Source organism: Myripristis murdjan, chromosome 3 (genome assembly GCF_902150065.1).
Source record: "Myripristis murdjan chromosome 3, fMyrMur1.1, whole genome shotgun sequence".
NCBI classification, from domain to species: domain Eukaryota; kingdom Metazoa; phylum Chordata; class Actinopteri; order Holocentriformes; family Holocentridae; genus Myripristis; species Myripristis murdjan.
The window spans coordinates 41,336,041-41,363,916 of NC_043982.1; the positions used below are offsets into that span (position 1 = coordinate 41,336,041).

The following is a 27,876-nucleotide window of genomic DNA, read 5'->3' on the forward strand; positions in this document are numbered from 1 at the left end:
AGCACACATGTTTACATTGCAATATTACACAGCACTTAGATGTTATTGCACAAACTCAGTAGAACTTAATTTAGAGCTGCTGTTCAGCGACCACGAACAAACATCACGCCGCAGCCCAATCTAACTCTGCTCTCTCTCAGGTGGAGCCGAGCGCCTGCTGCAGCACCTGCGACACACACACATTTTAAAATGTTAGTAAATATGCTATAAATATATTCAATAAAGCGTTGATAAATAATTTATAAATAAATACTCACCAGAAATGTGCTAATCATGCTATGTCGAGAATGTTCATGTGTGAATCCTGCTAATAAAGTGCAAATGTTGCATCTGAAGTGCAAAGTGACTCTGTGACAGTGCATATACTTAAGTTTTTTGTGTGTGTGTGTGTGTGTGTGTGTGCAACATCTACCAGGCAAATAAGCCATCAGTCTCTAGTAACACAGTGCCCTTCGTTACATCTGCAAAACTCTGTTTTGACATTTATTACCAGTCATACCTCCCCACTTCTGAAAGGATCTTGAACCAATCCTCCACATGGAAAACTGTAAGATTCTTGGGTTTCTGCTTTTTGTCTGCCCTCTTCAGTTCAGACCACAAGATGTCAAGAGGGTTTAATGCGGTCTTCAGTTATAACAGAGAATATGGGATCTGCAAACAAACAAACACACAAACAAAAAAAAAAAAAAACGCCCTCTAAACCCAGAAGCCCTGACAGGCAAGGTGAAAAAAAAAAAAAGGTTTTGGGGGGGATTTAGGCGATAATGCTCCCTCAGACTTGAGATCCCGCTTGGTTCAGTACTGTGGAAGGAAGATGGTTGTCCACGCGAAGAAAGTGGAAATATTTCATGAACGAAAAGATAACAGTGACTCAAAATTACTTAATTGCACTTCAAACTATACACAACCATGATATCCTATTCTGACTTCAGTTCCACTGCCAGAGACCAGAAGCCATTCAGTAACTCACAGTGAACTCATTTCATGCACTACAAGAAGCGCATAGGCTGTATTTTTTCATGAGGTGATTTAAATGTAAATAAAGATTTAAAAAAAAAAAAAAAAAAAAAAGTAAATAAAGCAGGATTATTTATTGTACACTGTATGATAGACTTTAATGTACTTGTACTGTAATTTACTTGTGTGTTTTCATCACAAAGGGCTCATACAAATGATGCCATGTTATTGCAAAATAAGGATTTGGTTGCCACCTGGCCACATCCTCGTCGTTCCCCTCCAGTCTGCTTTGAGTGTGTGTATTTGTCAGCGTGTTGTGCAATCAAGTGTAACAGCTTACATAGCAGCTCCACGCTCTCTGACAGATTATGGTCTACTGTTATATTTTGATGAAAAGAGCTATGCTTAGATTTCTAGCTGATGACATGCTGGAGGGCTCGCACACTGACGATTCAGCATTTTCCCCAGAGTGATCCTTCTTTTATCTCAGCAGAAACAGGACAGCTATATGTACAACTTCATTAGAGTCATTGCCTATAAAATGGTCTCTAAATGGCTCCTATTCACAGCACATCTAATGCCTCTGAACAAAAGAAGTGATACTAAGGACGTCAGGGGCTTCAGCTTGTCTTGTAAGATTACCCTGATAGGTGCAATGCAGACACATTCTTCAAAAGTTGGGGGGAAAAAAAATAAAAACCTAAACGGTTTGTGTCCAAGAGGGATAATGAATGTAAAACCAAAACATTTTTGATGCCAATGTCAGTTTGAGACCCAAACAATTTCCATTTTGAAGGCCTTCACTGTAAAGAATGACGAGGAATGATTCCAGGTTCATGACTGTTATACTGAACTGAGCCAAACTGCACAGAAATATATTATTTTACTAACTGCTCTCACTTTGCTAGTGTTACATAAAATGTAAATTTTTATTGTTATATTATTTTCAATAGCAATGAAAAATGTGACATAAGGGGCACGTTTTTCTCATGCTCAAATGCAACATGAATGTAGCCGTGAGCGTTGTTTGTGGAGTGCAAGGAGCGTGACGTCATTCTTGCGGTTATGTAACACAAACTTTGAAAGCAATTTGCAATTTATCTAACCAACAGGGATAACACTGAAGACAAAAATGGACAGAGAAAAAAAATGGTGATTTTTCTGCTTGTGCCTGATGAACAGGAACATCCCTTTCTGCAAGTGTGAACTGAGGCACTGCTACTGCAACAAAACCATTGAAAACCTCTGAAAAAGGGGCCTTGTGCAGGCAAAGCTGCGTTTTTGTCCGATGAACATGGGCTTTCTCTTTTTCTACACCGGTAGGTTTTTGTGATATCTTATACATGGTGCAAATAACCTTTTCAGCTTTTTTTTTTTTTTTTTTTTTTTTTTTTTTTTGAAATGGCTTTACAATGTGCTGCATACATGAAGAGATCCTAGACTCACTCAAAAGCTCACACATTTATGGATGTTAATGTTAGCTAATTTGGCATTCATTAAGTATAAATCCCTCAAGAAGGAACAGTTGAATGGCATTTTTATGTCTAAGTATGTGAGCTGGCTGGTCTCTGTGGCCAACATCTTTTTGGCTCTTCATCTAATATCACTGAACCGCTTCCTACACTGGCTCTCTGCGGACCAGAGCAACACATTACTAGTACGGAAGTAAGTAATAAGGTATGTGTTATGTCCTCCAAGTTAATTTGCCATCATGTGCCCTCTGTGGTTTATTCAAGGTACTATATATTTGATCAGGGAGATTCTGCACCTCCTGCATGGGGATATCAGTTTCCTCCAGGCAGAGGATTCAGCGGGCACAACTGGACCGCTTCTCCCCGTCATCAATTGGTCAGAGAAGCGTGGCACAGAGTGTGCTGCTTTTTATGAAAAAGAGCTGATTAAATTGGTCATGATCGTGGCCAGAACCGTCAAGCCTGCTGATAAAGTCTTCCTCCCACAGCTCTCCATCCGTGTGCTGCGGTTCGTCCTCGTCCAGCCTGGCTTCAGACTGAGCCGCGGGTGTGCCACGTGCCTGTGTGTGCCACAGTGCTGGCACAAAATCGCCAAAACTCAGCTGCCGTGCCACATGTACTCGTGCCATGTGCCTTTGATTACAGTTTGCACCGCTTGCCACTGATGCACAAAATTACTGCCCAGTGACTTTGTTAGCGTTCTGGTAGTAATACATGTAATTGCACCTCATCCTAGACAGTTTGCCATCATATAAAAAAATGCCTGGGTTTTGCTTTAATTTGAAAGAAAAAAAAGCGAGAACTCTCCCTTTTTAATTGCATTACTTTTTTTTTTTTCTAAAACAGAAAAAAGCAGCAGAGATACATGAGGAATATATTGCATTTGATTCCTTAACAAATGCACCCTGCTGCGGATGGCCAGAGACACTACAGCCCCACATCCACACCGGTAGCACCACACAACTCAAACGCCTGACATTCCTCTTTAATATTCCAGGTTAATAAAAGATGATTACAAATGATCTTTCAGTGGCAGTGAAGGCTGAGTAGATGTGTGATACGTTGCTGTTCCTGTGGCTGATACATCCTGTATTGATGTAGCAATAATAAAATTATGCATCATAAAACTATGCAGATTTGCTCATGTGCTGAACATTGTGACACAGGGATTTAGGCCACATAAAATAAAGCCAATAGTAAATAGGTGGCAAAAATCCTTGATGGAACTGGATGTTGAAGAGATCGTCTGTAGGAAAGCGTGATTTTTCTTGATTCTTTGTGGATCAAAGGCTGAAGAAGCCAGTGGCGAGGGGGCAATAGTAAATGAATCAGTGAATATTCAGCAGTGGTGAATAAATGGTGAATAAAAGTAGAAAATGCACTCGGTAGAGCGCAGACCTCCGCCAAGGACATAGATCATATATTGTGTCATGTTCATAGAAAACTTTCCAAACCTTAAAAATTAAAAACGGGAAAGAGCTGCTGTGCAATCGCCTGCACCAAAAAACCCCAACTTGAAACAGCAGCTACCTTTTCACAGAAACAGAAAAGAAACAAACGGAACAATGTTTTTGTAGCTCATCCTCACACAAAAAGGCGAGTGTGGCGTATTTAAGAATTAACGCCTTGAACCCAGTGGATGCCATTTTCATCAAGATTGCCCATCATCCTTAAAATCTAATAACACTGTCATTACAGAACACACTGACATGATTTAAAAAACAACAACATCTGAATCTGTAAAAAAACAACATCTGAGTCCACAGAATGTCGCCTGACGCGCCAACAAACAATTTCAACGCTGAGCCACGGACGATTCATATTTCCAGTCGAGAAAAAAAGAAATAAGATCCTGCCTGACAGCCGTCGTGTCCTCTCTTCTTCTTGTTACTGCCGTCACGTTGAGATCCTTTTCATATCAAAAATCACAGATCATTTGGCTTCATGACGGAGAGAGGTTTGACTGTCCGTCTGGTTACGTAAATTCTCAAGACAACTACCTCATTGGCAGAGGTAACAAAGTGAAATAGCCAATGGTAACTGATGATGTTTGGAAAAAAAATCATCGAATGTTCAAGTATGGCATGTTAAAAATATTTCCCCATTAGATTTCATTAGATTTTCATTTCACTTTGTGTTGCAGGATATTTGATTTGGAATTATTCTATACATAAAACGAACATAGTTGTTTTTTGTTCTTGAAACATTTTATATTTTCCCTAGTAAAAAAGCATTAGAAATGATATTCAGTCAGATCCGGATTTGCAGAATCATTTCTTGTTTTGGATGTTTGGTTTTATTTTATTTATGTTTTATTACTTTAGGATATTTTAATTTCATTTTCACATTCAAATTTCAATGTCTGAATATTCTTAAGAATTAAAAGTTCATTCCTCTGTGAAAGGGTGTACTTGTATTGTTATGCCATAATATAATCATTACAAAAATAGTTTTGATGAGTCCAGAGGGCTGGACAATAATATCGTTTATTGGAATAGTTTCTGGGACAATAAATCCTTCAACTAAAGTAGGTATTGTGGCAGGCCTACTACTTTAAAGATTATACTTTTCACTCTTACTCAAGTGCATTTGTGAAGAAAAAAAAATTACTCTATTATATTAAGCTACACTCTTGCCTTCCAGAAGCCCTAAGAGTCAGTGCATTCATACTTTTTTTTCATTCTTTAAAAATGACATGATTGAGATCTTGAGAAAACCAAATGATAGTGTAGGATATCAAATCACTTCAGGAAACACCACTTAGTGCAGCAATGCCAGAGGAGTAAGAGAATATTGATCACCGCACCACATGTCTTTTCACGGCCTGACACAGGCTGACAGAGCTTTACACCTTGCTGTGACAGATAATATACATGTTAGTGTATTTAGGCCCTCCACAGCACTGAAACAGCTCTGCTAAAGGTGACAAGTGACCTGTTACTTGCAGTTGATTCTGGGTAAAATGTCACCTTAGTATTACTAGATCTTAGTACCGCCTTTGATACTGTGGATCATGACATCCTGTTGGCTCACCTCAAACTGTGGGTCGGCATTAAAGGTACAGCACTAAATTGGTTTAATCCAATTTTAAATCCTATCTTTAAATCTTAAAGACAGGACTTTATCAGTGTCTATAGGGCAGTTTTCATCCTCATCTGCTCTAGTCACCTATGGGGTCCCACAAGGATCCATTCTGGGGCCACTGCTTTTCTGTCTCTATATGCTACCCCTTGGTGACAGGAAGTAGAAAGTACAGCATATCCTGTCACTTTTATGCTGATGATTTACAGCTCTACCTCCTGCTAAAATCAAGGGATTCCCTCCAGCTTCTCCTGGACTGTCTTGAGGAAATTAAAGGCTGGATGGCGAATAATTTCCCTGAGCTTAACAGTAATAAAGCTGAAATAATTATCTTTGGTCCCTCGAAGTCACAAAGCCATTCCACCAGTAAACTAGGCCACCTAACCCAATATGTTGAGTCACATGTAAGAAATCTGGGTGTTACCTTTGACTCCAAACTTAGGTTTGATAAACAAATCAGGGCCCGTATTTATCAAGCTTCTCAGAATTACTCTTAAGATTGCTGTTGAGAAGTGACTTAAGAGTAAAAAAAAATTCTTGGCTAAAGCTGTGCTTAAAAGTTAGTTATCAAGCATCACAGTCTCACTTTAAGTGAAGTGTAGGACCAAATCCTAAGTGTCAGTCTCAGAGCTGATTTATGACATTTTGCCGTGCCACAAAGGGGATCCTGGATGACGTATTTAGAAAACCCCAGGCAAGGACCAATCACTGAATCGGATTTCTTATTTAAGAATATTCTCAGAGAAATGTCAAATTAAATTGTTAAAGTCTTAAGATAAGTCTTTTTAATGAAGAATGTTTGAAAGAATCCATTATATTCATATAGTAAATTAAAGACAAGCAGTTTCCTATTTGACATCACTTGATGACAAATTAGAAACTGGTGTGTGGTTAACTGACTTGTGTATATAAAGCCTAAATTTGATGATGTTAAACTCAGCCATGGAGTCTTAACTAAAACCCAACTGGAAAGAGGAGGAAACACTGACGCTCGTGGAGTTAGTTGAAGAGAGAAGACATGTTATAAAAGGCAAGTTCAGTCCAACCTTGACAAGTGCCGAAAAGAAAAAAGCATGGGAAGACATCTCCAGACTTTTAACTGCGTCTCATGTCACCAGCATTCGCTCACCATCTGACTGTGAGAAAAAGTGGTACAATATCCTCTCCAAAAGCCGCACTGAAATATCCACCTTTAAGTCCAACATTACACACACTGGTATGTATATGCTACTCATATTTCCTATTTCTTTTGTATTTAGCCTACATGCCTAAGCCGATTTTCCTACCTTATTTAGGCTACTATGCATTAAAACTGATATCACACTCAGGCGGGGGACCCCCAGGCAAGCCACTGAGTGCAGTTTCCGAAGTGGTGCAGCGCATTCTTGGGGAGAACAGTGCTGTGATCTCAGGAGTGGAGGGAAGTCAGGATCCTGCATTAATGAAACTGGAAATGCTATCACAAAAGCAAGGTTCTTTTTTCATTTTATTTTTTTGATCAAAATTATGGCTACAATATGAAACATTTCAAATCATTTTGTCTTTCAGTATTGATGAAGACGCAGGGAGGGCTCCCAAACCCCACTGGCTTGAGTTTGGACCCAGATTCTCCGTGAGCCCCTATTGTGTCTGATATGCTCCCAAGCACCTCAAGTCAGGACTGCCCGGCAGGGGACTGCAGGGTGTCGGACGAAGGCCTGGCAGAGGAGGACCCGCTCCCAAATGACCTGCAAGCACTGAAGAGGGAGAAGATAAAGCTCCAAATTAAAGTATTGAGACTGCAGCATGAATATTATACTCTGGCACTAAAAAAAAAAAAAAAGAAAAGAGTGAAAAATAAATACTTGAACCCATGCTTATATTCATGCCCAGGGGCGCAAATCCGACTCCACCACTGGGGGGGTCAAGTCCTCAATTTCTCAAAAGAGGGGGGGTACACCAATATTAACCAATGTACAATATAAAATGCACACGCTGGAATAGTCGTACACTATACACCACACGTCACCAGTCTGCGCCCTCTGTGGCCACTGTGCCTACATAAGCAGCCTATTAATTATTTTGGCAGGCTCCAGGGCAGGGATACTCAAATACCTGAATGTGGGGGCCACTTTAGGAAAATGGCAAGGGGCCAGGGGCCAGGGGCCAGTTGACAAAATGACAACATTAATGATACTTGATTAGCCTACTTCTCTCTTTCATTTGTTTTATTTTCACAAAATGTATCAAAAGGTAAGGGCAATGATAGTCTTTTATGGCTTGGCTTTTCATTTCTAATATGTACACGACACAGTTTGTAATCAAATGAATTTGCCACATTTTTCCACAACATTGAATAATTCTGAAAGTGCAATTTGCACATTCAACATCAACAACTTTTTACATGAACAACAAATGTACATGAATAGCTTTCTGTCCGTCTGTCTGCTGTCAGGTGGGTTAACACTGAAGATACCTGAGCACATCTCCTTCAGCTGCTTCACACAGAGTCATGTATGACTTGGCCACATTCAACACAGATCTGTTCTGAGTGAGGGCAGTCTTGCCTGTTTAGATGGGTTATTAATTATATACAAGTCCAAACAGAATCTGCGGACTTTTGTCTGGTTTTCTGTGGTGATTCAGGAAGAAAATCTATGGGACTCTGTGGAGTGATTTTTTTTTCCTTTTAAGGTTTTAGACAGTTATCCAGTACTATAATCAATGTGTTTGGAGCAAAAATTAAAAAAAAAAAATAATAATAACAACATGCGCGCGCCTGTGCGCGTGACACCATTGCACACTACGGAGTTTAACTTTGGGAGTCAGCTGTCAGCATGACAGAAGCTAGATCAGCGGTGACGACAGCACATTTCAAATTATTTCAGCCTGTTAACCAGCTGGTAGGCAGTAGATGTTACCGACCCAAACCACTGTTTTTTCTGTTGTAGTGTTTTGGGGACTTTAGATGCTCCACAGTGGTCCGTTTCCTCAGATAATCTGTTTCCTCAGATAATCCAGCGAGTGCTGACAAACTTTACAGTCCAACACTGTCCTTTGTTGTTTATTGATGTTGATTTATTTATTGTTCACTAATAACTTTGAACTGAAATGTCCCCTTACAGCACTTTGGTCATCTTGTGTTTAATGTGCTTTATTACTTATACTTTTCAGCTGCAAAGGAAAGGAAACTGTGAGTCAGTTACCATAGTAACTTTGTGAACGTAACCTGCTCGCTGGCAGGTTTTCTTCAACAAACCCTGATTTTCTCTGTCTCGTCCTTGTTACAGGACAAAACAGGCTGTTTCATCAGTTGATACACTGGACCATCATTTGGTTTTCTTGAGGTCTCGAGTCATTTAGCCCATGTCATTATCAAAGATTCATTTTCTTGAGAACTCAAGAAAATTATCCCGTCATCTCAGAAAAATAACATTTGCTAGTTAGAGATAATGACACACATAACTGGAGATCTTGAGAAAACAAATTAAATTAACTCGTTATCACAAGAAAACAGAGCGCACTGCCCCTTTAAGACCGTGTTAGAGCGTGGTGCTGTTGCCATAGTTACTGAGTTACTGTAACTGAAAAGCCGTTGAAGCCCCTCTGTGTTTTTCCCTGTGTTTTTTTTTTCATTTTTCTCTGCTAAACCCTAAAGAACTCATGCCTTTAATTTGAATAATTAGAATAGTTGTTTGGAGCAATTTTTAGTTTGTGGGATTTCCAATCTTAAGTTAGCATTCATTCTTCAGTTAATATCTAGATAATTAATGATAATCTTAGCACATGTTGATTTAATTTAGTGTTTATTCGTGAGAGAGCAAGAGGGAAAACATAAAACATACAACATATAACATTGTTAATGTGTACTTTTATATCTGTATTTCAGTTTCACAGTGCTTCTGATAAAGTGGATGGCTCCGAGGAATCAAATCTATGTTCTAGCAAGGGCAGAAAGGAAGGAAAAGAAAGTTGATAATGCTCTGTATTACCTTTATATTATTTATCTAGTTATTTATCTGTTTATTTTTATTTAGTGGTTGCTCTCAGAAGCATTGGCCACGCCGCTTCACTGACGGTCAGTACAAAGTTAGATGGTGAAAGACAGCGGAAGTGGCTGCGGGTGATTCGGATGAGGCTCAACATCCCTGACCTCATTCCAACTTGTTTTCCACAGACGGACCAGCCATCTGGACTCACTTAACTATCTTTTTTTTTCTTTTTTTTTTGCTCAGTGCGGCTCATTAGGCAACAGCTTTTCCGTAGAGGAGACGGTGGACAGAATTACAGGTTGTGTTCGCAGTGTTGACCCGCCTCAGCCACCTGAGCCAAGCTGCCAGAAGGTGAGTGCAACCAAACAGGTAGGCAACAGTGTGTGAGACACCTTAATAGAGAGGAGAAGGCTGGTTTAGCTAGCCAAATAAGCCATATTCACACGGCGGCCATTTCCCCCTGATGTCACTCTCAAGGTGCGCTCACACTGAAAGCGACAAAATCGCCTGTGGTCGCTCGATTCGCTTCCTTCGCGTCGCCTGCAGTTTTCTTTGCAGTTTTCTGCAGGCGCGATGGAAGCGATAGAAGCGACGGAGGGGGCGGGGCAGGTGTGTCAGCGGGAGTATAGACTAGGTGCTGTATACATGACTTTTTCCTTTTAACTAAAAGACGGTTTTGTAGGATACCTTGTAATCAGACATAGGGATGTTTATTTACCTTAAGTTTCGGAGGTAACTTCCTCCTTCAGAAAGGTCCAGCTGACAGCCGGAGCGGCACCTGTCAGATCCGGAAGACCTGACCGGACCGGGTGGCCGCGCACTGTGCGGTGCCGGCCGGCACCAGGTCTGCCGGATCTGACAGACCTGTGCGCCGCGCATACAGACTGCCGTGCTTTCATTATAAACCGACTTTTGTTTATATGCGGTTGCAGCAGCACAACGGACAGCAACACAGACAACATGGTTCATTATTGATTGCGCAACGCGGCGATTCGCCGGTAATCGCATTGCGCGCATTAAACGATTTTGCGGAGGCAGGGGGAAAGTTGCATGATTTACACCGTATCCACGTTCGCGCTGCGTGCGTGACCGTGCATGTGCTCGTGCATGAACGCTTGGGCGCGGTACAAACTTTGTAATGTGAGTAGCCTCTAACTCATTCATTTCATTGGATAATATGCCGGTGGGATGAGTGGAAGTCCCTGATTGATCGAAAAGATTCTTCTGATTGATCGATAGATCACAGATAAACAGAATCGTTTTTAGTCAAGAACAAAAGGCTCTTAATGAGCACTTCAGCGTGAGAAATCGGAGGTGTGGAGGTTTTTTTGTTTTTGTCCCTGTATATTTGTTTTTGTCCCTGTATATAAGCAAGCTTGAATCATAGAGCTCTGGAAAACCTGAGACCACAGTTATCAGTTTCTCCTCCATCATCCGTCCTCCTCCTCTCTCATACTCTGGTCAACTTTTGCCGCCGTGGGAATCCAGATCGGCTCGCTATTGGCCGTCGCCTCGGTCGCATCGCTCCTCATTTGCATAAAGTTGAGATTTTCTCAACTTTTTTCGCTCGCATCACGTCGCCCAATTCGCTCGTCGCCCGTCGCTCGTCGCCGCTGTCGCCCGAATCGCCCCTCGTCGCCAGCGTACATTGAAAATGAATGGCAGCTCGTCGCTCAAGTCGCCTCTGTCGCTTTCAGTGTGAGCGCCCCTTCAGGGTGGGAAGCATCAGTGCAAATTTACAAATTGTTGTCATTTCACCGCCTCCCGGTTGATAAGCAACTAAGAAAACAATGGATAGTAAAAATCAAGATGGACATTGCGACATATGTCAGTGTAAAATATTTTTAATCCATTAGCTGCCGTTAGACAACAGTTAACATTACCGTTCAACTGCTCTCCAGATAGCTAACGTTAGCCTACCATTTAACAGGGTTACATGATACAATAGGAAAGTTGTAAATTAATTATGAAATATTAATGAGCTCTTTGGACTCATGTCTTTCTGAGTTCCCTGGCTAAAGTCTGAAAATTAAACCCACTGGCTGTACTGAAGCGTGCAGTGTAACGTTAGCTGTCCTGCTGTGTTTTCACCTCATTTCAGAATTTCATAATCATCATTTTCATTTTAATTATCATATTCAGTGCATAATAATTTACGCCTTAACTATTCTGTCATGTTACACTGCTTAATTGTAACCTTAACTTGGAGATGGTTGAAGTCTAACTGTTGTCTAATGGTACCTACTGGGTGTCCAAATATGTTGTTTTAACTTGAAATATGGCCTGATATCCCTCCATATTTCTACGATCCATTGTTTTCTCAGTTCCTGATCAATTAGGAAGTTTTGTCAGATTCTCCACATTTATAACAGACACAACCTGCAACACAGCAGTACAACGTGATTAGAGAATTTAAGCTTCCCATCCAAAAGGGCTGCCATGTTCATATGGTCTATAGCCAGTAATGGAAGGTTATTAGCCACATTAAGAAATGGTTAATCAGCTGATCAGAGCGCCTAAACGGTGTTAAGGCATTTGTCAGGGGGTGGTTGCCTCTGCAAAGTGCCTTAAAACGGTTTAACATGCACCTACTCATTGATTATCCTGCTTGCACCGTACTCATATACCAACAACAACGGGAAAAGGAGGAAACAATATATATATACAGTACAGGCCAAAAGTTTGGACACACCTCATTCAATGCGTTTTCTTTATTTTCATAACTATTTACATTGTAGATTCTCACTGAAGGAATCAAAACTATGAATGAACACATGTGGAGTTATGTACTTAACAAAAAAAGGTGAAATAACTGAAAACATGTTTTATATTCTAGTTTCTTCAAAATAGCCACCCTTTGCTCTGATTACTGCTTTGCACACTCTTGGCATTCTCTCCATGAGCTTCAAGAGGTAGTCACCTGAAATGGTTTTCACTTCACAGGTGTGCCTTATCAGGGTTAATTAGTGGAATTTCTTGCTTTATCAATGGGGTTGGGACCATCAGTTGTGTTGTGCAGAAGTCAGGTTACTACACAGCCGACAGCCCTATTGGACAACTGTTAAAATTCATATTATGGCAAGAACCAATCAGCTAACTAAAGAAAAACCAGTGGCCATCATTACTTTAAGAAATGAAGGTCAGTCAGTGCGGAAAATTGCAAAAACTTTAAATGTGTCCCCAAGTGGAGTTGCAAAAACCATCAAGCGCTACAACGAAACTGGCACACATGAGGACCAACCCAGGAAAGGAAGACCAAGAGTCACCTCTGCTTCTGAGGACAAGTTCATCCGAGTCACCAGCCTCAGAAATCGCAAGTTAACAGCAGCTCAGATCAGAGACCAGATAAATGCCACACAGAGTTCTAGCAGCAGACCCATCTCTAGAACAACTGTTAAGAGGAGACTGCGTGAATCAGGCCTTCATGGTCAAATAGCTGCTAGGAAACCACTGCTAAGGAGAGGCAACAAGCAGAAGAGATTTGTTTGGGCCAAGAAACACAAGGAATGGACATTAGACCAGTGGAAATCTGTGCTTTGGTCTGATGAGTCCAAATTTGAGATCTTTGGTTCCAACCGCCGTGTCTTTGTGAGACAGAGAAAAGGTGAACGGATGGATTCCACATGCCTGGTTCCCACTGTGAAGCATGGAGGAGGAGGTGTGATGGTGTGGGGGTGTTTTGCTGGTGACACTGTTGGGGATTTATTCAAAATTGAAGGCACACTGAACCAGCATGGCTACCACAGCATCCTGCAGCGACATGCCATCCCATCCGGTTTGCGTTTAGTTGGACCATCATTTATTTTTCAACAGGACAGTGACCCCAAACACACCTCCAGGCTGTGTAAGGGCTATTTGACCAAGAAGGAGAGTGATGGAGTGCTGCGGCAGATAATAATAATAATAATAATAATACATTTTATTTGTTATGGCGCCTTTCATGGCACTCAAGGTCGCCTTACAGTAAAAACAAATACAAGATACAGCATCAAAAGTAGCAAACAGCATAAAACATCACAAAAAACACAGCATAAAACATCACAGCATAAAACATCACGGAAAACACAGCATAAAAAGCAACATAGAAAAATACAAACAAGCAAAGTGCACTGAGTCAGAGGGAGTGGGCAAGTCTGAACAGATGAGTTTTGAGTTTGGATTTAAACAGATTAACAGAAGTGGTGTTGCGGAGGTCAAGAGGGAGTGAATTCCAGAGCTGGGGAGCAGTGCGGCTAAAAGCTCTGCTCCCCATGGTAGCCAGGCGGGCGGGGGGAACGGAGAGATGAAGAGAGGAAGATGACCTGGTCTCCACAGTCACCGGACCTGAACCCAGTCCAGATGGTTTGGGGTGAGCTGGACCGCAGAGTGAAGGCAAAGGGGCCAACAAGTGCTAAACACCTCTGGGAACTCCTTCAAGACTGTTGGAAAACCATTTCAGGTGACTACCTCTTGAAACTCATCGAGAGAATGCCAAGAGTGTGCAAAGCAGTAATCAGAGCAAAGGGTGGCTATTTTGAAGAAACTAGAATATAAAACATGTTTTCAGTTATTTCACCTTTTTTGTTAAGTACATAACTCCACATGTGTTCATTCATAGTTTTGATTCCTTCAGTTAGAATCTACAATGTAAATAGTCATGAAAATAAAGAAAACGCATTGAATGAGAAGGTGTGTCCAAACTTTTGGCCTGTACTGCATATATATATATATATATATATATATATATATATATATATATATATATATGTAAAATAATAATTCTGCAGGTGTGTTTTTCTTCCTGGTCGGTGGCTGTGCTGCTGCAGTCGATAACAAACGCGCTCAGACAGCTGTGCTTTTTAATGTTGCTGTGGTTACACCTTGCGTCGCGGATGAATCTTTAAAACAGTGATAAATGTTGAGCCAATAGAAATAGAATTGATTTTTTTCTTTCCTTTATTGTACAAGTAGATTACACAGGTATATTATCAGAGAGAGGTACAGCCATTGCCAGGGGATAAACATTAGACAAGTACAATGCCAGGGAAAATATAGATTTAGACAAATATATTAAATAAAGGAGTTACATAAAGTTAATGTCTTATTAGCTTTGCTGCTTTTGGAGGAGAGGATTGATTTAAAATATTGATTGGTTTCATGTTCAAATACAAAAAATGAAGTTTTAGACTTGCTAAATTTGGATTTGTGTATATGAAATTTTGCTAAGAGAATCATCAGATTAATAATAACATTCTTTGATTTTACTGTTACCTTTATGGAAACCAAATAAAGCATTCTCTAGATATAGAGTTAAATCAGGGTCAGTATTATCAATAATGAATCTACTCAAGTCCTTCCATTGCCTTTTGGTAAGGTCTCAGTGCTGGACTCGATGAAAGAATGTTTCGGGGGGTAAATCACTGAATTAACACTTTACATTGATGTCCTTGTTAAACTTAAGATAATAACTTGCAGGATAACATCTGTGTTGGATTTGAAGGAATGATTCTCATTTTATTTGTCAAAAGTTAGGCTACTTATAGAGTGATGTCCAAATGTTCTTCCGGTATTGCTCATGGGGGGAAATGGAGGGTTCATTTGTGTCTTCTGCTTGATGCTAAAAAAACAGTCGGCCTCACCGGGCCTTATTTGGTTCAGTAAGCTTGCACATCAGTGTACGTTTCCTTTGATGCAGACAGAGGTGATGTAAGGGGCTGTGTGATCGTGGTTAGGTTGGGGGCTGTGGAGAACCTGCGCTGGGACTTAGTGTCCCAATTCATCCCTGTCGCCTATATGGTCATGAGATTTCCGAATAATTTTTCCCTAAAGTGCATATTGTTGACATTATGGTAAGGAGCCACCGGTATGAGGGGCTACTGTCTAATTGTCCAGGTGCAATTTATTGTCCAGTCCCTAGGATCATATGAGGTTTGTCTTTTACATGATACTTGGTAGTAGTTTGCCAAATACTTTTACTTCTAGATAGATACAGCACTTTATTTATCTCCAAAGAGAAAGTGCAGTGTGCTACTTGAGTCATTATTGCTGTAAAGTAACAATACTTTTACTTGAGTACAGTTTTTGCTTACCTCCGGGTCTCAGGCCACTTACTGTTCACAATAGAGGCCCTTTAGAGCGTTCAAATATGTTAAAAAAAAAAAAAAAGCCGACTAATCGATCTGAGGTCACTTCAGAGGCGTGTGAAAACAACCTGACATTCTCCAGAATAATACTCACACCATCATGAATTCAGTGTCACTTCTAGTTGCGGTTGTTACTCTGCTTCTCTTTCAACCAGAGGTTTTTTTTTTCCCTGACACAATCAGTGTCACACATCTAACATATAACCTCTCACTGCAAACATGGCAACAAAACAGAACAAACGCACAAACAACAAACACTGTGGAGAAAAATGTCTTTCATCACCCATGCCCTGTGATTGCCCCGTGCAGCTGTCTTTATTGACTATGTAACTGGCTATCTTTGCCTTTGATTCTGCAGAGAAGCTTCAAGGCCAAAGAGTAAACAGACTACTGCTATAACATTGCCATTCTCATAGTGTTATTAATTCCTCCAGTTCCCTATTACATCTGTCTCTATGCAGCATGCATAACGGGCACTGGGAATTGCAATGGCAGTTTTGACAAAACTGGGCCAACAAGTTCCAACAGCAAACTGTACAACTGGACTGTCAGTGGGATGCCCCTCCCTGTGCGTGTCTGCACTTGTGCTGCACTATTTGTTGTCAAGATGGCGGAAGGACTTCTTTGACGAGAGTTGATGGGTTAGACTACCCTCAAACAAACACGTTTCTTCTTTTCGTGATGGTCAGGAAGAAGGCTGCACAGATGCATAGCTGCCCTCTGGTTTGGTTTTGTATCATACCTGCTTTTCACACTGTTACTCCTCTGCCTCAGCTGTGCCTTACAGCAGTTGTCTAGTGGTCTGTATCTATACGCCACAGTTATTTTGGTTATTAATGGACATGTTTGTGCAATTCTGTTGTATTCTAGGCAGCCCTAATATCTGAAGACAGCACGATGTTTTCATAGAATCAGAAAAGTAGGCCTATTAACTGTTCCCTGGTTGTTAGGGAGAAATACACAGTTTCCCTGCTTTTGTTTAGACAAGTCACAATGCATGTAGTAGAATGTGAGTGTTACTAGGCATCTCAACTATCTTTGAACTGTAGTTTTTGGTAGCACTCCAGTGAGATAAGTGTTGTATAGACAACAGCTTGCCCTTGGCTGAGTTGGCTAATTACGTGAATAAAAAGCTTGTGTATGTGTAAGAGCTGTCGCCAAATTTCCCTCCCTGTCTGGAAAGGCTATCAAGGCTGAAAAAAGAAACCTTGTGGGTTGGAATGACACAGCAGTTCTTAAGACTTACAATAAACCATATAAATTGTACGTGAGATTTCCCTGTTTTGTGTGACTGTCAGCAGGAATAGTTCCTTTCACAATCCCTCGTCCTGAAATTCAGGGGTCTCAAAGGAGTCAGAGCTGCCGTTACGAATTTGGTGAATGTGTGAAAAGTTGGAAAGCTCCAGATATCTGGAGGCTTTCTGCTCAAAGGTAAAATTTAGAGGCACTGTATCAGCGCCCTGGCTGTGAAAACATGATAGGGGCCATTGAAAGACATGTTGGCTTAACAGCTGGTTGACACAGGTAGCCTTAGTGCACACAAAATGCCACACAATTTGGATAAAAGTGGAAGCCTGGAGACAAGTGGCAGCCAGGCGGAAGTGAAAATGCAGTAAAATGTCAAAGACCGCTACAACAATCACAATAACAGCATTTTTTTCCCCTTTTTTTCTCTGCAGCATGAAACTGTGGAGGTAGAAGTTTAATTCTTTAATGAGTAACCCTGACTTTGATATACTACTGCAATTCTCTTCAGGTAGAGGGTTAGTGCAGTGAGAATGTATGGTCAAATAGTGAGTAAATTTTTACTCCAGACCCAGTGACTCATGCTGTAATTTAATGGTGTCTGGCCATGTCTCTATCAAAGATGATTTACTGAAATCAGCGCTTGTCCCACTTATGAGCCAAGACAATTGGTCATTGCCCAAGAGGCCCTCGGGAATCAATAAAGCATTTCTGATTGTGATTGTGATTTCTGATTAAACCACTTATTGTAGGTTAACTGATTGCATCATCAGGCATCGCCACAACTCTTACGCTCGCTAATTGTCTGTCTTTTGATTTAGCAACTCCACAACATCTCTCAAGAACAGAAGAAATCACGAGATTTACCTCGCTGTCGGCAGTATCACCACTTTTCACTTTTTTGCTGCAGCCATGTTTACCTCTCACTGCACACTGTGAAGGTGTCAGACAGTTTGTTGACCGGCCAATCAGGCATCTCACACAGACTCTGATCAAATCAACCCCCTGGGAATGAGTGCCGTCCCGGGCCTCAGGGATCGCCAAGTAATTAAAATACGTGGGCGTGGTGAATCCCGAGGGCTGGATCCAGGCTAGACTAAATCAGTAATTGTCCACCTTGTTGTCTGCATGCTCTGCCAGCTATCTGAGGGCTTGCTTTGTTCGTATCAAGACCAGAGCCACGTTCAGAACAGACCTGTATTATACACATTATTATGCAACATGTACCTCTCTGTCACATGGAGCATGTTTGGTGTCCCACTGCAAATGTGGCACAGGGCACACTGCCAACATGTTACAAGCTCTACAGAAATGATGGCAGATGCTCACCCACGCCAATGTGGTTGATATGTCTTACAATATTTTTTGCCAGTGCAAAATATAGACTTCCCTTAGATAATGTGGTAACCTCAATGATCAATGGAAAATGCTGAATAAAATATAAAAAAAAAGCAGTAACTTTCACAATACCTGTCAATTTCTTACTGCACACAAGCTCATTCATAATTAAATCACTCTACCCACTGTTGAATGGCTGTCTAGAGGTGCTTCATGTCCAAAGTGAATTAAAGCTGCACTAGGCAAGACTGCAAAAAATACACCCGTCTTATCAGCCTAAATCATAAAGTGGGGCTGCAACCGCAGAGCTCCTCATCCTCCCTAATCAAGATTCCCATCAGTTCACCCTCTTTGTCCAAATTAAATTCGGTGTTGGTTATCGCCACTGGGGAAGATCGTCTCAGTGCACAGGAAGAGATGAATTGAAACTTAAGAGTGAAATGCAAAGCACAACTAAACAGCAGCCAGGTACTGTCGCGCGATATCAAGTGGAAGCTGGGCTGATCAACCGTGAATGAACCTGGAGTGAAAGTATTTTGTCTCAACACCTCCGCTCCTGCCAGCCACAAAGAGGAATCCATTTAGGTTTGAGGAGGATGCCGCTTATTGATGTGACATTACAGGATTTTTGGAAGTGTTTTAATTTCAGATTTTCAGAAATTAACTTTTAAATGTGACCTCTTGAGCCCACCAAAATGCAAAGTTGCCTTGTGCAGTTTTAATAGAATCAATTTCTTTTCGCACAGAAGAATAAAGGTCAATGTACTCAGAATCAGTTTTTGAGTATGTGGGTGCATTCATTCAGCACTCTGATGTCACCAGCTCTGTGTTTAAATTATGGCCCAAAGAAATGTTTAATTAATGTATCAATTCAGGGGCAGAGCTGACTGTTGATAAGTGATGGGGACTGGTTTTACAGAATGACCCTGCCAAATTGGATTATTAAATATATCCTGTTAAAAGTCTAAAATAATTAAATAGCTAATGTAGGTGTATTTTTCACCTTCTCAGTGGATGATTTGAAGTGCTATGTGGTACCATAACAGCATGAAAATTCATCCACAATGTTATTAATGTTTCCAGTATCAGTAATTATAAATTACATTTGAATGGCTTGTTTGTCAAACTGTTTTTTAAAACACTGAACAGCCAGGAAGTAATTTAAGAAAACTGTATAATGAAAGAACTCAGCAAATGGTTCATTGTTGACTTTTATAATAACTTCACATGTGGAGGTCATATAGACGTCAAAGCAATACTGTTTTTAAAATTACTTCAATAGTAAGTAAATAAGTTCAATGTCATCTTATCATTTTTCCCGGGACATGTAATGTTTGTTTGCCCAGTCATTCATGGCAGACCCACAGTGCATCTGGCCTGCCTGGTAGAGAGGCTCCTGTCTGAGCACTACCTCCAAGATTTGTTTTTCCCGTTTTTCTTCCCTTAATAAGATTTTTGCAGATTTCTGGATGCTGTTAAGCCCTTTGAGATTCTAACATTATTTAAGGGCTATACAAATTTAGTTGAAATGACTTCCCCTGTTGCTATTTGGGCAGCTCATTTCTTTAACCAACTGCAGCTAGTGAAATGGATTATGAATGTCATTCCTATTCCTCTATTGACATAGTAAAACATGTCGAACAACTTTTTAAATATGGGCAATCCCCCACATACAGTGACTTTTGGCTTGCACTTTATTTTTTTGTGCATGTGTCCATCAGCGCCTCAATTTTCTGTGAAAACTTGTCTATAGTGTCTGTAGTCTATAAGTGTTTACAAAAACACGTCCATCTTTTACACAGTGAAATTTTTTTCCATTATGGTGTTGCCAGCTGGTTTGGCAACCTAGGCATTAATCTAAAGGATTAGATCATTGGGCTGATGAAGATGGCAGGAAAAAATATAGGGATGCCCATACACCAAAAAACCCCCATGATTCAGACACGTTTGAGCAGTCGGCGTCTGACAGGTTAACATGTTCAGAGCCTGCCCTTGAATTACATTCTGAGTATGACTTTATGGTTTCTTACAGCTATGTAAGTATAAACAGTGATTTCTTCCTCTCTCAGATAATCTGATAAAATGACAGACATTGGAGGACAGATATATTTGCAAGATATATGAGCAAGAGTGCAGTCTGATTGTATGAGTATGCAGCATGATATGTATGAGATGAATGCTTGTAATATAAATAGTGGCAAGCGAGTTTGCATTATGTGTCTGGTGGTGACATGTTTTATTTTTATGCAGCAGAGTCCCTGATCCAAGGCAGTTTTCTCCCATGGGAGACAATAAAGAGAACAAGCAAGTTACTGCGTGTAATGCAACAAGGTAAGTGACTGCAGTCAAGGATCATCTATTTTTAAATGTGACTATTTACGTACCACCTGGCTAAAGGTGCACTATGCAGAATTGCCAAGGGTCAGTTTAAATGTGGACCGTTGACACCCAACTGGCGAAAAAAGTGAAATAAACACGTCAGTGGGGTTGGAGATGGTGCAGTCTACTTTTTCCCATCACTGGAACAACAGTGAAGACTGTTTAGACTCAAATGATAAAAACTGGGGAATATGCATGCAATTACATGATAGAATCTACATGGTTCTCATCATTGGCCCAGGTCAACTTAGTTTTCCTGTCTTGAATTGAATTAATAAATTTGGGCTGGACAATATGGACAAAATCAAATATCATGATATTAATATTGTGGCAGTACTGCTGGCATAACTGTTGGTGCTTTCATAGGATACTGTACTTATACACAAGAGATAAATAACCGATAATGTGGATAAAATGGCCAAACAGCTAGAGGCAGAAACAGCCAGAACAGTCTAATAAGCCTAATAAATTCAGTCTTTAGATTTAAAATCCCAGGTGATGCATAATGTCATATCACAATATTCAATATCGATATATTGCCTAGCCTATCAATTATCCAGTGTCTTTTTGCTGGCTTGCTGAACATTTTAATTTCCTCTGGACATACAGTTTTGAGTATCAGGCATGTTTGGGTTGGGAAGACGGGTGAGTGACTGTGCAGTCAGTGTTTGCTTGCTGCTGCTGCACTGATGAAATCAGAAGGGAGGGAATATGAATCAGTGTGCGTGCATTCCTTTATCTGTTTGTCTGTTTGTTTGTTCGTCACACAGTGCCATCCAAACTGATGCTCAGATTTCCACCAGATTTGTTGGGAAAGTTGGTCGTGTGCCAAAGGAGAAGTGCCTAACTTTTTACTTGTTGCTGCTGGATTTGCATTATAGAAAGTGTGGAGGACAGATTTGCCTTTGGTGAGGGTGCAGGGTCGTATCCCTGACATCCTCCGTGTCCACTGTATCAATTAGTGTAGCTTAAGAGGGCTTGAAACAGGAGGAAGCATTATTCTTCATTAGATGACAGTTACGGTTCAGTGCGGCACCATACACTCATTAACATTAACATTAACAGGGCCTTACCTGATGAAATATTTGGATTTCCCAGTGAAGTGGATCTCCAGTATTAATGATCATGAGGTGTGCGGATGGAGACCGCAGCACAACGAAGATCACCTCGGCTTGCTTATCTTTTTTACCGTAAAGTCACTGTTTGAAATGTCATGAAGGCGGTGCAATATCTTTAAAGCACAGTCTTCACTTTGGACTGCCAATGAGCCTTGCTGGTTTTACAGTATTTCTCACTGAGTGCACTTCAGCAACTCATGTGTAATAAGTTCTTAGCTCAGTGCTCATTTTTAATGCATTTCACTGACCTCGGCCCATGCCTTACATGTGTTCTTCAGCTTAGAGATTCATCCCAAATGCAAGACCATGCCACTGATCCTTATTTCTAATGCATCCTCTTGACCAGAGTCCTCACCCATGCTGTCCTTATTTGCAGATTCTCTCATAAAATGGTCAAGTCGTGGTGGTGAGACTTTAGCACAAATCCAAACCATAGAATGTATTCAAGCGGAAGAATATCCCTCTAAATTTTAGTACAATATATTTTATTTTTATTTATTTTTTTTAGTGTCATATTGATATGTAGACTTCATGATAGTACAGATGGACTGTATGTGCCATAAAGGGGCAATTAAGTGGAAATGCTTTAGGCAACTTCATCCTTTCAAGTGGAAGCAAGAGATAGCAGAATTTTTGAGATTTCATTACCCAGAAAATCATGTCACGCGTCAGTAAACTGCACCCTCCTTGGACATAAATTTCCATTTAGTCTGTTCCATTAATATTTACAGCATTGATTGTATTTTACATGAATATGTCCAGATATTGAGCTGAAACAACTATAGTTTAACTTGTTCCAGTGGCCTCTCAGAATAAATTGCAACCACTGCGATTCGTTAGATGTCAGCAAATGTAATCAGACTCAGTATCTCAGTTTGTGCTTTTCACCTGCGTGTACAAGGATCTTTTGTTTCGAACGACAAGTTTAAGGGGCTGGGAAACAGACATTTGTCATTTCTTTAGTGGTGAGTTAGTCTAAGATGTATTTACATTCACAATTGGCAACTGAAAATGAGTCTTAACTGCAAAATGTTGAAAGGCCTCACAGAGCTGGACAAGCCTTCCCTGCTGTATAAACATCAGATTCTTTATTGGGAGGGAGTCTGATTGGATCTGATGTCCCTAAAAAACAGTAAAAATGTTTCTACTAGTAGTATTTGATTAAGCAAACTGATCTCGCCCTGCCCCCACCCTCTGACTGAACCCTCACAGTGGAAACCTTTTGGCCAGAGCGCTGATTCACATTTTGGCAAGTAGTCATGTTCTTCCATCTCAGGCTCATTAATTTCAAACATGTAGTCTCTTTAAAATTATTCATAATTCATTTTCAGTCTGCAGGTATCCTGGTCCATGTGCGTCTTAATACTTTGATTCCTGGATGAAATACAACTTAGCAGAAACAAGAAATTGTTTTTTTGTTTTGTTTTGTTTTTTTTTAAATGATGGAAAAAAATGACTTGACACCTTGTCTTTCATAGACACAAAACAAAAACACCAACAGTGCCTAGTTTAATCTTCTTGTAGCAGCCAAAGATTTTTTCCCTTTTATTTTCTTTTTTCATTGTTTTTCAAAAACACAATGAAAACACACACACACACACACAGACAGACTGCAGAGACCTAAAAGGCTTACCATGCATTAACATTATTAGTCTATTTAAAGATGAAACACATCACTGCAGAATTTAATTATTTAGTAATTTCTTAAGTTTTCACACTAACACAGCCATTGTCAGACCAGGACTTTTATTTTGACGATGTGGTTGACCTGGATGCAGCTTTGCCCAGATTTTTATAATATAATTTTATAATATAGAAAGCATTTAATAGGGAGAAATTTAAAAAAATCAAGCTGAGTTATAAATGAGGAAATGGATAAAGATTTTTTTGTCTTATTGGAAAAGGGGATAACAAACTATATCCCCATTTCTGCTTTTTTTTTTTCATTCCGGTGCAGAAAACAAACTTTCCATGGGGATAAACAAGAAATCAAGCTTGTGTTTTAGTTTGTATCTATTAATGAGACGCAAGGAGAAATCAAGTCATTTTTTTGTCTTTTCATCTTGTTTAAAAACTCTAAAACAAGACAGCAAATCAATTTTCTGTGTTTCTGTGTTTCATCCAGAAATCAAAGAATCAAGACGCACACAGACCCATGCTGCATGCCATTTTTAGTATAGCTAGCAACTGTTGCTATGGGGAAATGTTTTGAGTTATGTTATTAGTAAGATATGAATATTAATGAGTGCAGCTTACATGCCAAGTGAATCTGAATCTGCAGATCTCATGATAATCAAGCGGTGTTCATTTAAAGATAGCGTAGGTAACTTTGCAGATTGGGCAGACTTTCATTGAAAATTTGGGGGTGCAGAGCAGCCGTGTACACTCAGGGCCCACCTCATCAGCTCCACCTGTCCAGGCTTGTACAGTTCAGTGCAGCAGCTCTGCTCCTCTACCTTTTAACAAAGTTTATAATGTTCAGTTTGTGTTGACATTGTGGAGAATGTGTCTCTTTAATTCTGTGTTTATTACTGAGGTTGTAGTTTGCAGAGGTCTTGTACTGGACTACATTACACTGAGAGGTGTTTCTAATTTTTTGTCCTTCCTATTTATATACATGAGGGGGGACAGAATAGTGGAAACAGCTCTCAATAAAATGCAGTCCAGTCCAACAGCAGCACTAACTATGAGCTCAATGCCAAACACAGAAGTGAATGAACACCTCTATTACTGTGATAAAAAGAAAAGCTGAGCATTATAGGAAGCAGGAAAGGAAACTTTATTATAAACATTCATTCATTCATTCATTCATATGGCAAAACAGCTGGATTAGATTTTATTAGATTATGCAGGTGGACCTAAAAAGAGGCCACTGAGTGTATGTGTGCAGGACATGTACAGGATCGGATTGAATTTTCCTTTAGGTGATTGGTTGTTTGAGTCCTAGGAGCCCCAGGGGCAGCCTAGAAATCAGATTTATGCTTTAACATAAATGGTGATAATTGTCTGAAAAACTGGACAGACATACCAACATTTATTCATTTGTCATATTGAAGGTATATGGCTCTATTTGAATCAACTTTCCCAGACACTGACATTGAAAGAGAGATTACTTGCTGTAGTAAATGTTTGTAATATGACTCAGATGATGAATGTGCCAACCAGGATGTCCTTTAACATGTCTGCAGTAATATTGGCCACATGCATTGACCATATTTACACTAATGCCAGTGAGCTCTGCTAAGCCAAGTACCGTAGGCTCGGCCAAGGAATGTGTTTCAAAGATTATATAAATACTTTTGCGAAGATACATTTATTAATAATGAAAAAAATGTACAGTGGGACCGGGTATGTACGGTGAATGATATGAGCGTTGCACTTCTGATGTTCTCAGAAATGTTATTGGCTGTTGCTGATAAACACGCACCAACAAAAACGTTCACTGTAAGAGGCACTTTTACCCTTTGGCTCGATGAGGAATTAAAAACATGTGTAGCTCACCGGGATGAAATGAAACGTGCACCAATAAAATCAGATGACTCAGATGATTTACTGGAATAAATACTGTGAACTCAGAAACAAGGTGGCAAAATGAATAGACACGGAAAATAGACATCTCGTCATCAAAACAAAATGAATCCAAGCATGATGGGAAGGAATGGTGGAACAATTTTAATGACATATTTGGCAGGTCAAAAGGAAATAACCCTTCAATCACTGAGTCAAAATCTCAAAACCATTTTAGCGACTTCTTTATTGAAAAGGTCTCAGATGGTGAACTATCTGAAAAATGTATTAGGACCATAAAAAAAAAAAAACAACCACTGTAAGTTTAACTTCAGATTTGCACAACTGGCGAAGGTAATAAACAACCTGACAAACAGTCTGGATTGGATAACCTTGATGGTAAATTAATAAGAACAATAGCTGATTACATTGCAGAACTGGTATTCCACATTTTTAACCTCAGCCTGAAGGATAGTGTTTTCCCTCAGGCATGGAAAGATGCCAAAATCACTTCAGTCTCTCAGACCTGGAGGAGTGCCTTCCGCGGGGTGGACAGCCGACCTATTAGTATTCTTCCAGTGCTTAGTAAACTTTTGGAAAGACTAGTTTTCGATCACATTTTGGATTATTTTTCTGCCAATGGGCCCAATTCTGAGCCTCAGCTTGCCTATAAAGACGACCACTCATCCTGAAGTGCCTGAACACAGATGACTTATGATTGGCTGAGTCACATAGATGAGTCATATGGATGGTTAAAAAAGTTGTTGGTGCTGTCTTGCTTGACTTCACTGTTGCCTTCGATGTTATTGATCATGAACTATTACTGAAAAAAAAAAACTTTCGGCGTACGGCTTCAGTGCAAATGCTTTCAGCTGGATGAAAGGTTACTTAACCAACAGAATGCAGTGTGTTTACTTTAATGGTTGTTTCTCTGCTTCAGGAAAGTTAAATGTGATGTTTGCCATGTTAGTTAGCTTGGTCCTCTCCTCTTCTGCAAATACTCCACTGTTTTAGTTCAGTGGTTACAAGCATTACCAGTTCTTGCTCAGTCTGAGAGTTAAAAATGGCACAAGGGCACAATATATCAATTACAGATTGGTGTTTTAAGCAGAGGGCTGAAGTAGGACAGATTTAATGTGATTGAAAGTTTTTTTTTTGTGGTCATCAGAGCCCACACTGATGGTTGATTTGCTTCATACCGACCAGGCACGTAACTGGATACTACCCCAGAAACCAGCAAGCAGGATAAGCAAGTTAAAACATGTTAAAAGTGCAGTGGAAAAGATAAATACAGTCTTCAGAGTGGAATTTGCAAAGGCTTTATATCTATCAAGTAAGATAGATATTCCTTGAGCTCACAGGCTAGGCACCAGCAATTCACACTGGGGCAATTTACCATGAAAATAGGAAATGAATTATGAATCTGAACTGCTGCTCATGAAAACCCAGTCACTCATTTTTAATTTCTGCACTAATATCTACAGTGTCCTGTTGAAGTTGTAGTGGTTATGCTACTTGGTAATTCCTTTGCTGAAGTGCTTGCACACATTGTTGTGCAAATAAGAATTTAGAGCCATCAGAGCAGATTTATCATGTTGACTCTTTGCTCTCAGCGGTATTTCCCGCTGGCAGTTAGACTTTCTAAAGCAGCCAGACACCATCTAGAAATCTGGAGGTTAGGGATAGATCATTAATTCAATGAATTTGGTTAATTAGCCCACTGCCTCATGCCAAACCCTTAATAAAATACCAGGGGACTTAGCTAATCAGAGGTTGCAAATAACCTTCCAATGCAGTCTTGCCCTATTTAAAATCAAAATTTGTTACTTTAGACAGTGTAGTAGCTGTTACAGACATGGTCTCATTTAGGGAAGGATCAGTGTTAGGGCACTTTGACAGATGTTCTTGCTTGAAAAAGCTGTTAATGTGAAGGTGATTCTTTATTCAATACCATCTGCTCTGGTATTCAAATATATCTGGAGACAATCTGGAGGTGTCAATTTCTGGTGAATCACATCTTAACACAAGCCCTGATTCAGGCCAAGAGCCTGGATATGCAAATGCGCTACAGTACCTTTATGAAAATCTGTTTCCCATGGATTTGCTACTACCCTGCAGCCCTTTTTATGGCTCTGTGTGTGTGTGTGTGTGTGTGTGTGTGTGTTGGGGGGTACAGGGCTGAAGGGCAGAACACTTAAACTCAACCTTGACTGGCAGCTTGACATGGAGTGGAGTGTTGTAATGGACACAATTCAGATAGCGTTACAGATAGAGCTGGTCAAACATCTGCTTACCAGTGTGAAAGGATGTCAGCTGCATGGACATGCACAGCACACAACAGAGCCACAGTGACATTTCAGATTGGTACATTTCACAAGGTACTTGTTATTAAACACTGTTTGCACTGTCATGCTGACATTCACATTCATTAAAATTCATTCATTTGGCTCAAAATGCCTTTGCCTCAAATGCTGGTATTTGTACATTTCCCTGAACACTGAGGTGCTCATTTTGTCACAGTAACAGTTAGATATTGGAATAGTTTGGAAAATGGAGCAGTGGTGCTTTTCACAATTCTCATAAATGTCTAAACAGAATAACTTGGGTCATATGGTCTTTCATATAAAGCAGTCATAATCAATAACCGCAAGACAGTAACACGGTTATTCTTGACTTGCATACGGTC

At 40.2% G+C, this 27,876-nt stretch overlaps 1 long non-coding RNA gene across 1 annotated transcript; it reads left to right on the forward strand.

Moving 5' to 3' along the window:
- The first annotated feature begins 6,463 nt into the window (after nucleotides 1–6,463).
- LOC115357014 (uncharacterized) lies at nucleotides 6,464–7,351 on the forward strand. Its single transcript, XR_003928065.1, has 3 exons — nucleotides 6,464–6,726; nucleotides 6,839–6,982; nucleotides 7,059–7,351. It is a non-coding gene; the product is annotated as an uncharacterized LOC115357014 (long non-coding RNA).
- The last annotated feature ends 20,525 nt before the right edge of the window (nucleotides 7,352–27,876 follow it).